At 40.4% G+C, this 10,187-nt stretch overlaps 2 pseudogenes; one reads left to right on the top strand and one right to left on the bottom strand.

The window, feature by feature from the left end:
- The first annotated feature begins 593 nt into the window (after positions 1 to 593).
- On the top strand, positions 594 to 1,422 carry LOC103681933 (annotated as a pseudogene).
- Positions 1,423 to 7,572: 6,150 nt separating this feature from the next.
- Positions 7,573 to 8,207, bottom strand: LOC103681931 (annotated as a pseudogene).
- Between the last annotated feature and the right edge of the window lie 1,980 nt (positions 8,208 to 10,187).

Here is a 10,187-nt window from a genome sequence, read left to right on the forward strand (position 1 = left end):
CTGAGCCTTGATTTTCTGATAGAAGCTCTTCCTCATGACCTTTGAACCAGTGGTCCCCTCTGCCAGGAAGACCTCCTGTCTTCCACCCTCTCTTGCTTGAGGTCTCAGTTCAAATGTCACCTTCTTAGCCAACCTTGACTAAGACCCAACCTAACACCCTACCCACCCTCTCTTTTAACCTGCTTCTGTTTTCTTCATAATGTCTGTCCAGGGGACAGATATCTATATCCACTTCTATCCTATGATCATCATTGAAGTATAGGGACTTTGGCTCTTTAGCACCCTCTAATTTATGACTAGGAATTTCCAAAACAGGTCGACACTCTATTTTTTCCTCAAATGCTTCAAATAACTTCTTATTCAAACTGTACAATGACTGATCTTTTGGGGATATATCTGATGTTGGGATGGAAATCGCTAAAAGGAGAGGACATAGGGATCCCCTCAAGGGGCCCATATCCATTCACAGAATATTGAAATGAGTTTCTTGACTGGAAAATATACATTGTGGCATTTCTAGAATCTGAGCAATGTGCATTTGTATGAAAATTTGTCCTGTTATTTTCCCCTGTGCTGGTAGTCACCTCCACCACATGGACACAGGAAACTATACAAGAATTTCAGAGTTTCTTCTTCTGGGACTTTCAGAGGAAGCAGAACTGCAGCCCCTCATTTTTGGGCTTTTCCTCATCATGTACCTGATCACTGTGTTTGGAAACCTGCTCCTCATCCTGGCCGTCAGCTCTGACTCCCACCTCCACACGCCCATGTACTTCTTCCTGGCCAACCTGTCCTTTGTAGACATCTGTTTCACCTCCACCACCATCCCCAAGATGCTGTGGAACATCCAGGCTCAGAGGAAAGTGATCACTTATGAAGACTGCGTCAGCCAGATGTACTTTTTCATACTGTTTGGAGGATTAGACAACTTCCTTCTGGCTGTGATGGCTTATGACCGCTTTGTGGCCGTCTGTCACCCCCTGCACTACATGGCCATCATGAATCCCCAGATCTGCAGACTGTTGGTTTTGGTGTCCTGGATCATGAGTGCCCTCTATTCCTTGTTACACACCTCAATGGTGCTACGGCTGTCCTTCTGTACAGTCATAAAAATCCCCCATTTTTTCTGTGAACTCAATCAGATGATACAACTCGCATGTTCTGACACCTTTCTCAATAACATGGTGATATATTTTGCAGCTGTGTTGCTGGCTGGTGGTCCCTTCCTTGGGATCCTTTACTCTTACTCTAAGATAGTTTCCTCCATCCTTGGGTTCTCATCAGCTCAGGGCAAGTATAAAGCATTTTCCACCTGTGCATCTCACCTCTCAGTTGTCTCCTTATTTTATTGTACGAGCCTGGGAGTGTACCTTAGCTTTGCTGCTACCCAGAGCTCCCACACAAGTGCAGTGGCCTCGGTGATGTATACAGTGGTCATGCCCATGCTGAACCCCTTCATCTACAGCCTGAGGAACAAAGACATAAAGAGGGCTCTGATGAGATTCTCTGGGAGGGCATCTCTAAAAGGGCCAATTGTCCTGGGGCTGAAGATGTGCACAGGATTACAGAGCCCATAGCTTGAGCCAAATATTGACATTTTTTTTTATCAGATTCTGGAAGTGGAACATGACTTTTCTATTTTTTTCTGGGAATTTCTATTTTTTTATTATTTTTCCCTCTCTGTATAATTTATGTAACTTACTTTATTAAGCTTTGTGATATCTCTGATATCCAAGAGATTTTCCCTTTCCCATTTTCCTGCTCTCAATGGTATTCCTAACCTCACATGTGAAATATTTGGAAATTCTCACTTATTCAAAGGACTACATGATCTGTTAAAAGTAATTTCTTCTTAAATAAAATACATTGTAGTATTATTTCTTATGTTTGACTGAACATTACTCCTGTGGAAAATACACTCTTGGTCACTACAGCTATTTCATAACAGAGAAAAATCTGAGGCTGTGCTTCACTCTTCTGAAGATCATTCCTCTGTCTATCGCTACCTTCACTGCTCTTCCTGAGAATGCAGACTTTGACATACTGGTGGTTCTAGCGGATCATGGGGATTTGTCTACACATTAGGATCCTGTCGTTACACAGCTTGTGTCCACCATGACTGCTATAGTCACTGGCAAAAGAAATAATAATAAAATACATGTCTCCAAGTGGAATCTACACAGGAAGACAAATATGGAAAATATTGATTGACATAATAAGACCTTAGAATCACACTTGACTTTAAGGATGATGAAGCAGAACATTAAATCATACATTTTTTTCTATGCAGAATATTTCTTTCTTAGCCACTTCATCTACTCATTGACTTATGGAATATCAGGATCCATTTGTAAGGTGTATTCATTAAGGTGAAAGACTGGTGGCATGTTTGGGGTTTAGTTAAATTATTTTCTGGTTTCTGATTGAAAATTTCTAGTGCTACATACAAATATGATTCCTTCCATTTCTTTAAGCAAAATATCTCCGATTCTCCAAAAGTTTGCCATAACTACTAAAGGGGCAGCGAACGAACAAAATCAGTATCATCCACTGTATATGATCCTTATAACCACAGGATGACCCACCAGCAAGCTTGGTATCCTGTACAGGTGTGACTCAGACTCACAAGTTGTGGACACACATATATGTCTTTCCCAACTTTGTTACCTCAAAGGGGCCTCAATGCAGTCATTATTTTTAAAGATTTTATTTATTCATTTGAGACAGACAGAGGGCACAAGTAGGGGGATAGGCATAGGAAGAGGGAGAAGCAGACTCCCCACTGAGTGGGGAGCCTGATGCAGGGCTTGATCCCAGGACCTGGAGAATATGTGCTGAGTCAAAGGCAGATACTTAACCATCTGAACATCCAGGCACCCCCAGTGGAGTCATTTTTAATACCGTTACATGAAATAAACTTCAAGGACAGAGTAATGATGAAGGATACCTTCAATTATCAGAATGAACGCCTAGAATAAAAAAAAATCAGATTATTACAAATGCTGTCAGTTCTGCCTGATTTGATTATTACATCAGTTAGCTATTGCTGCATACAAAGCATCTTAAAATAAAATGGCTTAGTATAATCTCTTTATTACCAAAGGGGATCGCAGCGTAAGTATGGCAGGGGATTGTAGGGTAGACAGTTGTTCTGATCTCTGCCGAGAGATGTGCAAATCTCTACATTATGTTTGTAAGGCTCATTCACAAGGTGTGTGGTTGTAGCTCTTTTTTGTCTTGAACCAATTTATGTCATTTTACTTCTTTTATATATGTAGGCTAATCTTTTAGTGATTGAAAGAAATGATTTTATCAAATGTGAATTGTCTCAATTTAATTCCACTCTTTTAAAATCCACATGTGAATCTTTGCTTTTTCACAATTGGAAGAGATCTTTCCCAAATCTTTATGTGTGACTCAGCTAACTGTGCTTGGGATCTGACCCTGAGTCATGCACCACTAGAATTTTTAAATTCTATTTATTTTAATGGAGGGACTGTTACATGCGATATACTGTACATATTTAAAGTATACAACTTTAGGACTTGAGTCATTGAAAAATCATGGGTACTGCCAGGTTCCATTTCCATAGAACTCCAAAAGGCTCATGGTTAAGTTCTAACTGCTTCTTTATACTTTTCCTTCTGAAGGAAATGTGGAATCATAAATATAACTTCAGTGATGTTGTGAAGAAAGATGAAATGTGTGGAAATACTGTTTTGGGTCCAAAAAATGTTCAAGGGTTGTGTATATGTAGATGTATATGTACTTACATACTTTTTCTTTCGAACAAAAACACTCATGTGCATATGTGTACATGCACAAGACTCATAACCCTCATTGTAACTCGTTATAAACTATCTATGTGTTGAAAGAAAGCTTGAGAGAAACTTGGAGGGTAAAGAAATGAAAAGAATGAATATTTCAATTCACATGAAATTCTAGGAATGTAGAAATTCAGATAAAAAAATTTAGAGTAGAACAGGTGGCCTTAATTTTAACAATGAATTGGTTTGCCCATCTCAATGCCCAGAGGCCTCAAAGACAGAACCACATTGACATTTATGCAAGGAGAAATTCTCTGTACCAGCTAAACGGGCTGAATATCCTCAAACTGACTTTAGATTTTTCTTCTACTTAAGGTAGTGTTTCAATACAAAATGCCCTTACTCAAGGAAGCTAAGTGAATGATTTGACAATAAAATAATAAAATAATAAACAAAAGTTTCTCCTTCCAGATGCCTCAGAGAGCAATTTCCTTCTTTGTAACTAAATGATTGATGGAGCTAGGAACTGTTGTATCACTGATGCTGTCTTCATGGCATCCTTATGTAGATCCTGTTTTCCTATCAATGGACCTTTCCAGTGATATATTCATAATGATTTTCATCCTAGTACTGCATTTCTAATTTTTTGATGGGGACAGTTATTCTGGAAGGAGGTGACATTTGAAATGCAAATAGAAGACAGAGACATAGGAATATTTTTCTTCTTTTTTTCAGTTTTATTGGAATGTAATTGACATATAAAACTGTGGAAGTTTAAGCATACAACTTGGTGATTTCATATACATATACATTGTGAAATGATCACCATGATAGTTTTTGAATACATCCGTCACTTCACATAGTTACCATTTCTTTTTGTTGTAAAAACATTTACTGGGTACTGGGTTAGCAACATTGAAGTCCATAGCACAATATAGTTAAACATAATGACCATATTGTACCTTACGCTCCCAGAACTCATTCATCTTATAACAGAAGTTTTGTAAGCTTTCACCAATATCTTCTCATTTCTCCAAACCCCAGCCACAGGCAAACATCAAACTACTCTCTGTTTTTATTAGCTCAGATTTTTGTATTTCACATATAAGTGAGATCGTACACTATTTGTCTCTCTCTGTTTAATTACTTCACTGAGCGTAATGCCCTTGGGGTCCATCCATATTTTAGCACTGGAAAAGATGTCTTCCCTTTTTATTGCTAAATTTCATTGTACAGATATGTCATCATTATTAATTCATCTGTCAATGGATACTGGGCTGTTTCCATGTCTTGGCTATTGTGAATAATGCTGCACAAATGCAAGGGCACAGATATCTGAGATATTCACAAATACATGAGAATTAAACCACACACTCATAAGCAGCCAAGGGGGGAAGAAGAAACCAAAAAGGAAATTTAAAAATATTGAGTCGAATGAAAACAGAAACACAGCCTATCAAAACTTATGGGATGTTGCAAAAGCAGCTCTAAGAGGGGTGTTTATAGCAATAAATGCCTACATTAAGAAAAATAAAAGGCCTTCACAACCTCACTCTATGATTCAAAGACCTAGAAAAAGAAGAACAAACTAAGTACAAATCAGCCTAGAAAAAGAAATAACAAATATCAGAGCATACATAAATGATATATGTACCAGAAAACCATGAGACAAGATTAACAAAGCTTGGGGCCATTTTTTTAAAGCTAAGCAAAATTGACAATGCTTTTGTTAGAGTAAAGGAAAGGAGTGGGGAAGAAGACACAAATAAAATCAGCAGAAAAAGATGATACCTGACAATCAATACCATAAAAATACAAAGAATCATAGGAGACCACTATGGAGATTTTCACTCCAACAAATTGGACAACCTCGAAGACAAAGTTAAATCCATAGAAACATAAAACCTACCATGACTAAATCAGGAAGAAATAGGAAATATGAACAAACCCATAGTGAGTAAGGCTATTAAATCAGTAGTCAAATTCTCCGAGGAAAGAAAAGCTGAGGACCAGAGAGCTTCACAGGTGAATTCTACTAATCATTTAAAGAAGAATTAATGACAATCCTTCTCAAAAACTTCCAGAAATTTACAGAAGAGGACACGTTCTCAACCTCATTTTATAAGGCCAGCATTACCCTGACACCAAAGCCAGAAAAGGTCGGTACAAAAAAACAAAACCATACAATATCCTGGATGAACAGGGACACAATATCTTTTCAGAAAATATTAGTAAACTGAATTGACCAGCACATTGAAGGAATTATATGCCATGATCAAGTGGGATTTATCCCTAAAAGACAAGGATGAGCAAAAGCAAATCAGTAAATGTGATACATCCCATTAATAGAACAAAATTTAACAAACATATGATCATCTCAATACATGAAGAAAAAGCTTCTGACAAAATACATCTTTTCATGATTAAAAAAAAAAACCAAACACTTCAACCAACTGGGTATAGGAAGAACATACCTCATCATAAAAGAAGACCCCATATGACAAAACCACAATAACATCATACTTAATGGTGAAAGGTTAGAAAACTTTTCCTCTGAGATCAGGAGCAAGACAAGGGTTTCCACTCTCACCATTCCTATTCAACATAATACTGTAGGTCTTGGCTAGAGCAATTCTGATGGGAGTGGCTGGGGCATGTCTTGCAGTCACAGCAAGAACCCAAGGGCTGGTGCAGCCACAGCAGAGGCTCTGGTCAGGGAAGCATCTGTGGGAATGTCCACAAGCACAGGGCGCAGGGGGTGCCCGGGCTTTCCTAGCCTGAGCATCCCTGTCAGGAGCCTGAGACTTAAACAGAACAGTGTTAGAGTCCACATTCTCAGGAAGAGGAGTGACAGTAGTGATGTAAAAAGATTGACAGTTTCTAGGTGAAAACTGGGATTTTGAATTCTCACCTACAATAAAGTAATGTGATGGGCTTAGTGGCCAAGTGTAATTTCTTCCACATGAAGAATACAACTCATGATTATTCTTTGGAAAATTGAGGACAAATTTCCATGGCATGGAATAAGTCATATGAACCGAAATTAGTGTGTGTGTGTGTGTGTGTGTGTGTGTGTGTGTGTGTGTGTGTGTGTTAGTCACCATACGGTACATCATTAGTTTTTGATGTAGTGTTCCATGATTCATTATTTGCATATAACACCCAGTGCTCATCACAACATGTGTCCTACTTAATACCCATCACTGGGCTAACCCATCCCCCTCCCCTCCCCTCTGAAACCCTCAGATTGCTTCCCAGTGTCCATAGTCTCTCATGATTTGTCTCCCCCTCAGATTCGCCCCCCTTCATTTTTCCTCCTTCCCCTAATGTCCTCTGTGCTATTCCTTATGTTCCACATAAGAGTGAAACCATATAATAATTGTCTTTCTCTGAAATGAAATTGGTTTAAGAAATCCAACATGTTCCATGTAAGATACAGAAATTTTCAGGCATTTGCGATCCAAAGTTGGGGAAAACATTGAGAACAGATGAAAATGGACAAAGGGGAAACTATTTTTCAGACAAAACAAAAAGTTAATAGAGCAAGTTACTTAAATATATGGAGATGTTGAATTCAAGCAAATGGTAATTCTAGGAAATAAATAGAAGAAGCAGATTCTATTTTCATAGTCCGGTTGAAGAATAGCAGTTCCTGGTTCTGAGGCTCTGAGCCCTGCAATCATGGGCATTTCTTCTGTCCCAGGACAATGGGCCCTTACATCACTGGAACCCCAATGATTCTTTTCAGAGCCCTCTTTATGTCTCTGTTCCTCAGGCTGTAGATGAAGGGGTTCAGCATGGGTGTGACCACCGTGTACATCACCGAGGCCACTGCACTTGCGTGGGAGCTCTGGGGAGCAGCAGAGCTAAGGTACACTCCTAAGCTTGTACAAAAAAATAAGGAGACAACAGAGAGGTGGGATGCACAGGTGGAAAATGCTTTATACTTTCCCTGAGCTGATGATATTCCACATATGGTGGAAACTATCTTAGAGTAAGAATAAAGGACCCCAGCAAAAGCACCACCACCCAGCACTACAATTGCAAAATACATCAACAAGTTATTAAGAAAGTTATTGGAACAGGCAAGTTAGACTATTTCATTGAGTTCACAAAAATAGTGGGGGATGTGCAATTGTATACAGAAGGAAAGCGCAACATCATTAAGCTTTGTAAGAAGGAATTCAGGATACATGTGATCCAGGACAGAAGAACAAGCAGTCGGCAGAGCTGGGGGCTCATTATTACCGGGTAGTTCAGGGGGTGGCAGATGGCTATGAATCGGTCATAAGCCCTCACAGCCAGGAGAAAGACGTCCAATACAGCAAAGAGTGTGAAAAAATACATCTGGGTGAGGCAGCCTTCAAAAGTTATGACTTTGCTCTGAGTCTGGATGTTCCACAGCATCTTGGGGATGGTGGTGGAGGTGAAACAGATGTCTACAAAGGACAGGTTGGCCAGGAAGAAGTACATGGGGGTGTGGAGGTAGGAGTCAGAGCTGACGGCCAGGATGATGAAGAGGTTTCCAAACACAGTGATCAGGTACATGGAGAGGAAAACCCCAAATATGAGGGGCTGCACTTCTGGGTCCTCTGATAATCCCAGAATAAGAAATTCTGAAATTCGTGTATTATTTCCTGGGTCCATGTGGTGGAGGTGACTACCAGGGAACAAAAAATAACATGACTGATTTTCTCAATAATGAAAATTACAAATATCATTGAAATTCTGTAACTTTTATTTTACATTCAAAAATTCAATATCCATAGTTTTTATATGGAACGTGTCCTCTTTTGGACCCCACATTCTAGCATGAAAAGGAATGCCATCCCACATTTGGCCTTTTCCCCAAATATTCGTGTATTCTATACTTTTAATGAGAAATTCTGCCACATATTTAAGGAAATATCTTGAGTACTGACTAACTACCAGGCAAAGATAATAAGTGTCAAGAAAAGAGTGTCTGCACAGTTCAGTGATGGATAAGATAATCTGGTGCTCTGAGCCTGCCCCGGACATCAAAATGACCATGGTGTTTCTGAGACAGTAAAAATATGGAGACAAGCCCTGGAGGTCACAGCGCAGGGAAGCTTCCTCCACAAGCAGCACGTACTTGCCCACAAACGCCTAGATGCCAGTTTGTACCTTTGACTATGGCTGAGCTACCTACAAGATTATTGCATGTTTCATTCAGGGCTAGTCCAGAGGAGGGGGACAGTTGGGTGCCAGGTGTGGGTCAGACTGGCTATTCCTGGCAGCCTGACTTTCTGACCTCCGAGGCTGTTAGGCCACTCTCTCACCCTAGGATGGGTCACCAAGGGACACCTTGGCTAAGGGACAGGGAGCTGATATGTCAGGACGCCCTTATAGGCACAATTTTCTACATGTCCAGGAACATACCAGAATCGCAAGATGGGAAAGAGCACATCCTTTGTGGGGACTCCTCTGGACTGTGTACTGTGAAACTGAGTAACTACCCCTTGTAAAAGTTTTCTAGTGTTTTCCATGAGTTAAAAACAGCAGGTTCTTCAAGGCAAGGTAAAATCAGGTGTGACCTTCGCACTGTGACCTCCCAGGCATGGTCTCATCTTTATTCCCTAGGACTCTCCCTTGGGGCATCTTTTAACCCACTGGAAACAATTTGGATTGCAAAACTGAGGAAAGGACCGTGCTGCAGTAACACTGCATGGCCTCAGTGGGATCTATCAGTCAGAGTTCTTCTGCAGAAAACAGGGCTCTACATCAGGACCTTTACCTAAGGACCTTTTCCAGAATATGTTTGCCCGAGCAAGTTTGGTGAGTAAATTCCCTCCCGACATTTTGGATGATAATTATCCAAATAGGCCTCCTCAGAATAAACCCAGTTTGCTGGAGGAAACACAGGCCCTCCCTAGCAAAGGGGACACTGACTCTTTCTCACTGCTCTTCCTAATAGATGTGGGGGCTTCTCCCTCATTTGTTTCTGCAATTAATGGCTATAATTGGAACCCATTGTCTCTGGTTAGTCTACCTTGGGACAGGGACTTTTCAGAATATTCCTGAGCAGCTGCTGAAACTCCCTTTGTTTCCCCGTCTTTTCTGGCTCAACACGGACTCCCTAATTCCACTTTGGTGGAAACACAAATGAACAAAAATCTGCATCTCCTCATCTGTCCAAGCTGACAGGCTTTAGAATTTGGAATCTTCTTTCTCTGCTTTCTAGCAGCACTCTGCCTCTTCTGTCTGCCCTTCCTCCTCCTCCTGTTTCTGCACCAACTTGGGTGGGACCTGTGGACACCACTCACTTCAAGTTTCCCCACCAGTGTTGCTGGTAAAAATTGGCAGTGGGGAACAAAACTGATTGACTTCTAAAAGGAATGAACCATGAGAGATGATGGACTCTGGGAAACAAACTGAGGACTTCAGAGGGGAGGGAGGTGG

The sequence above is a fragment of the Ursus maritimus genome, unplaced genomic scaffold, assembly GCF_017311325.1.
Source record: "Ursus maritimus isolate PB19 unplaced genomic scaffold, ASM1731132v1 scaffold_136, whole genome shotgun sequence".
Classification (NCBI taxonomy): domain Eukaryota; kingdom Metazoa; phylum Chordata; class Mammalia; order Carnivora; family Ursidae; genus Ursus; species Ursus maritimus.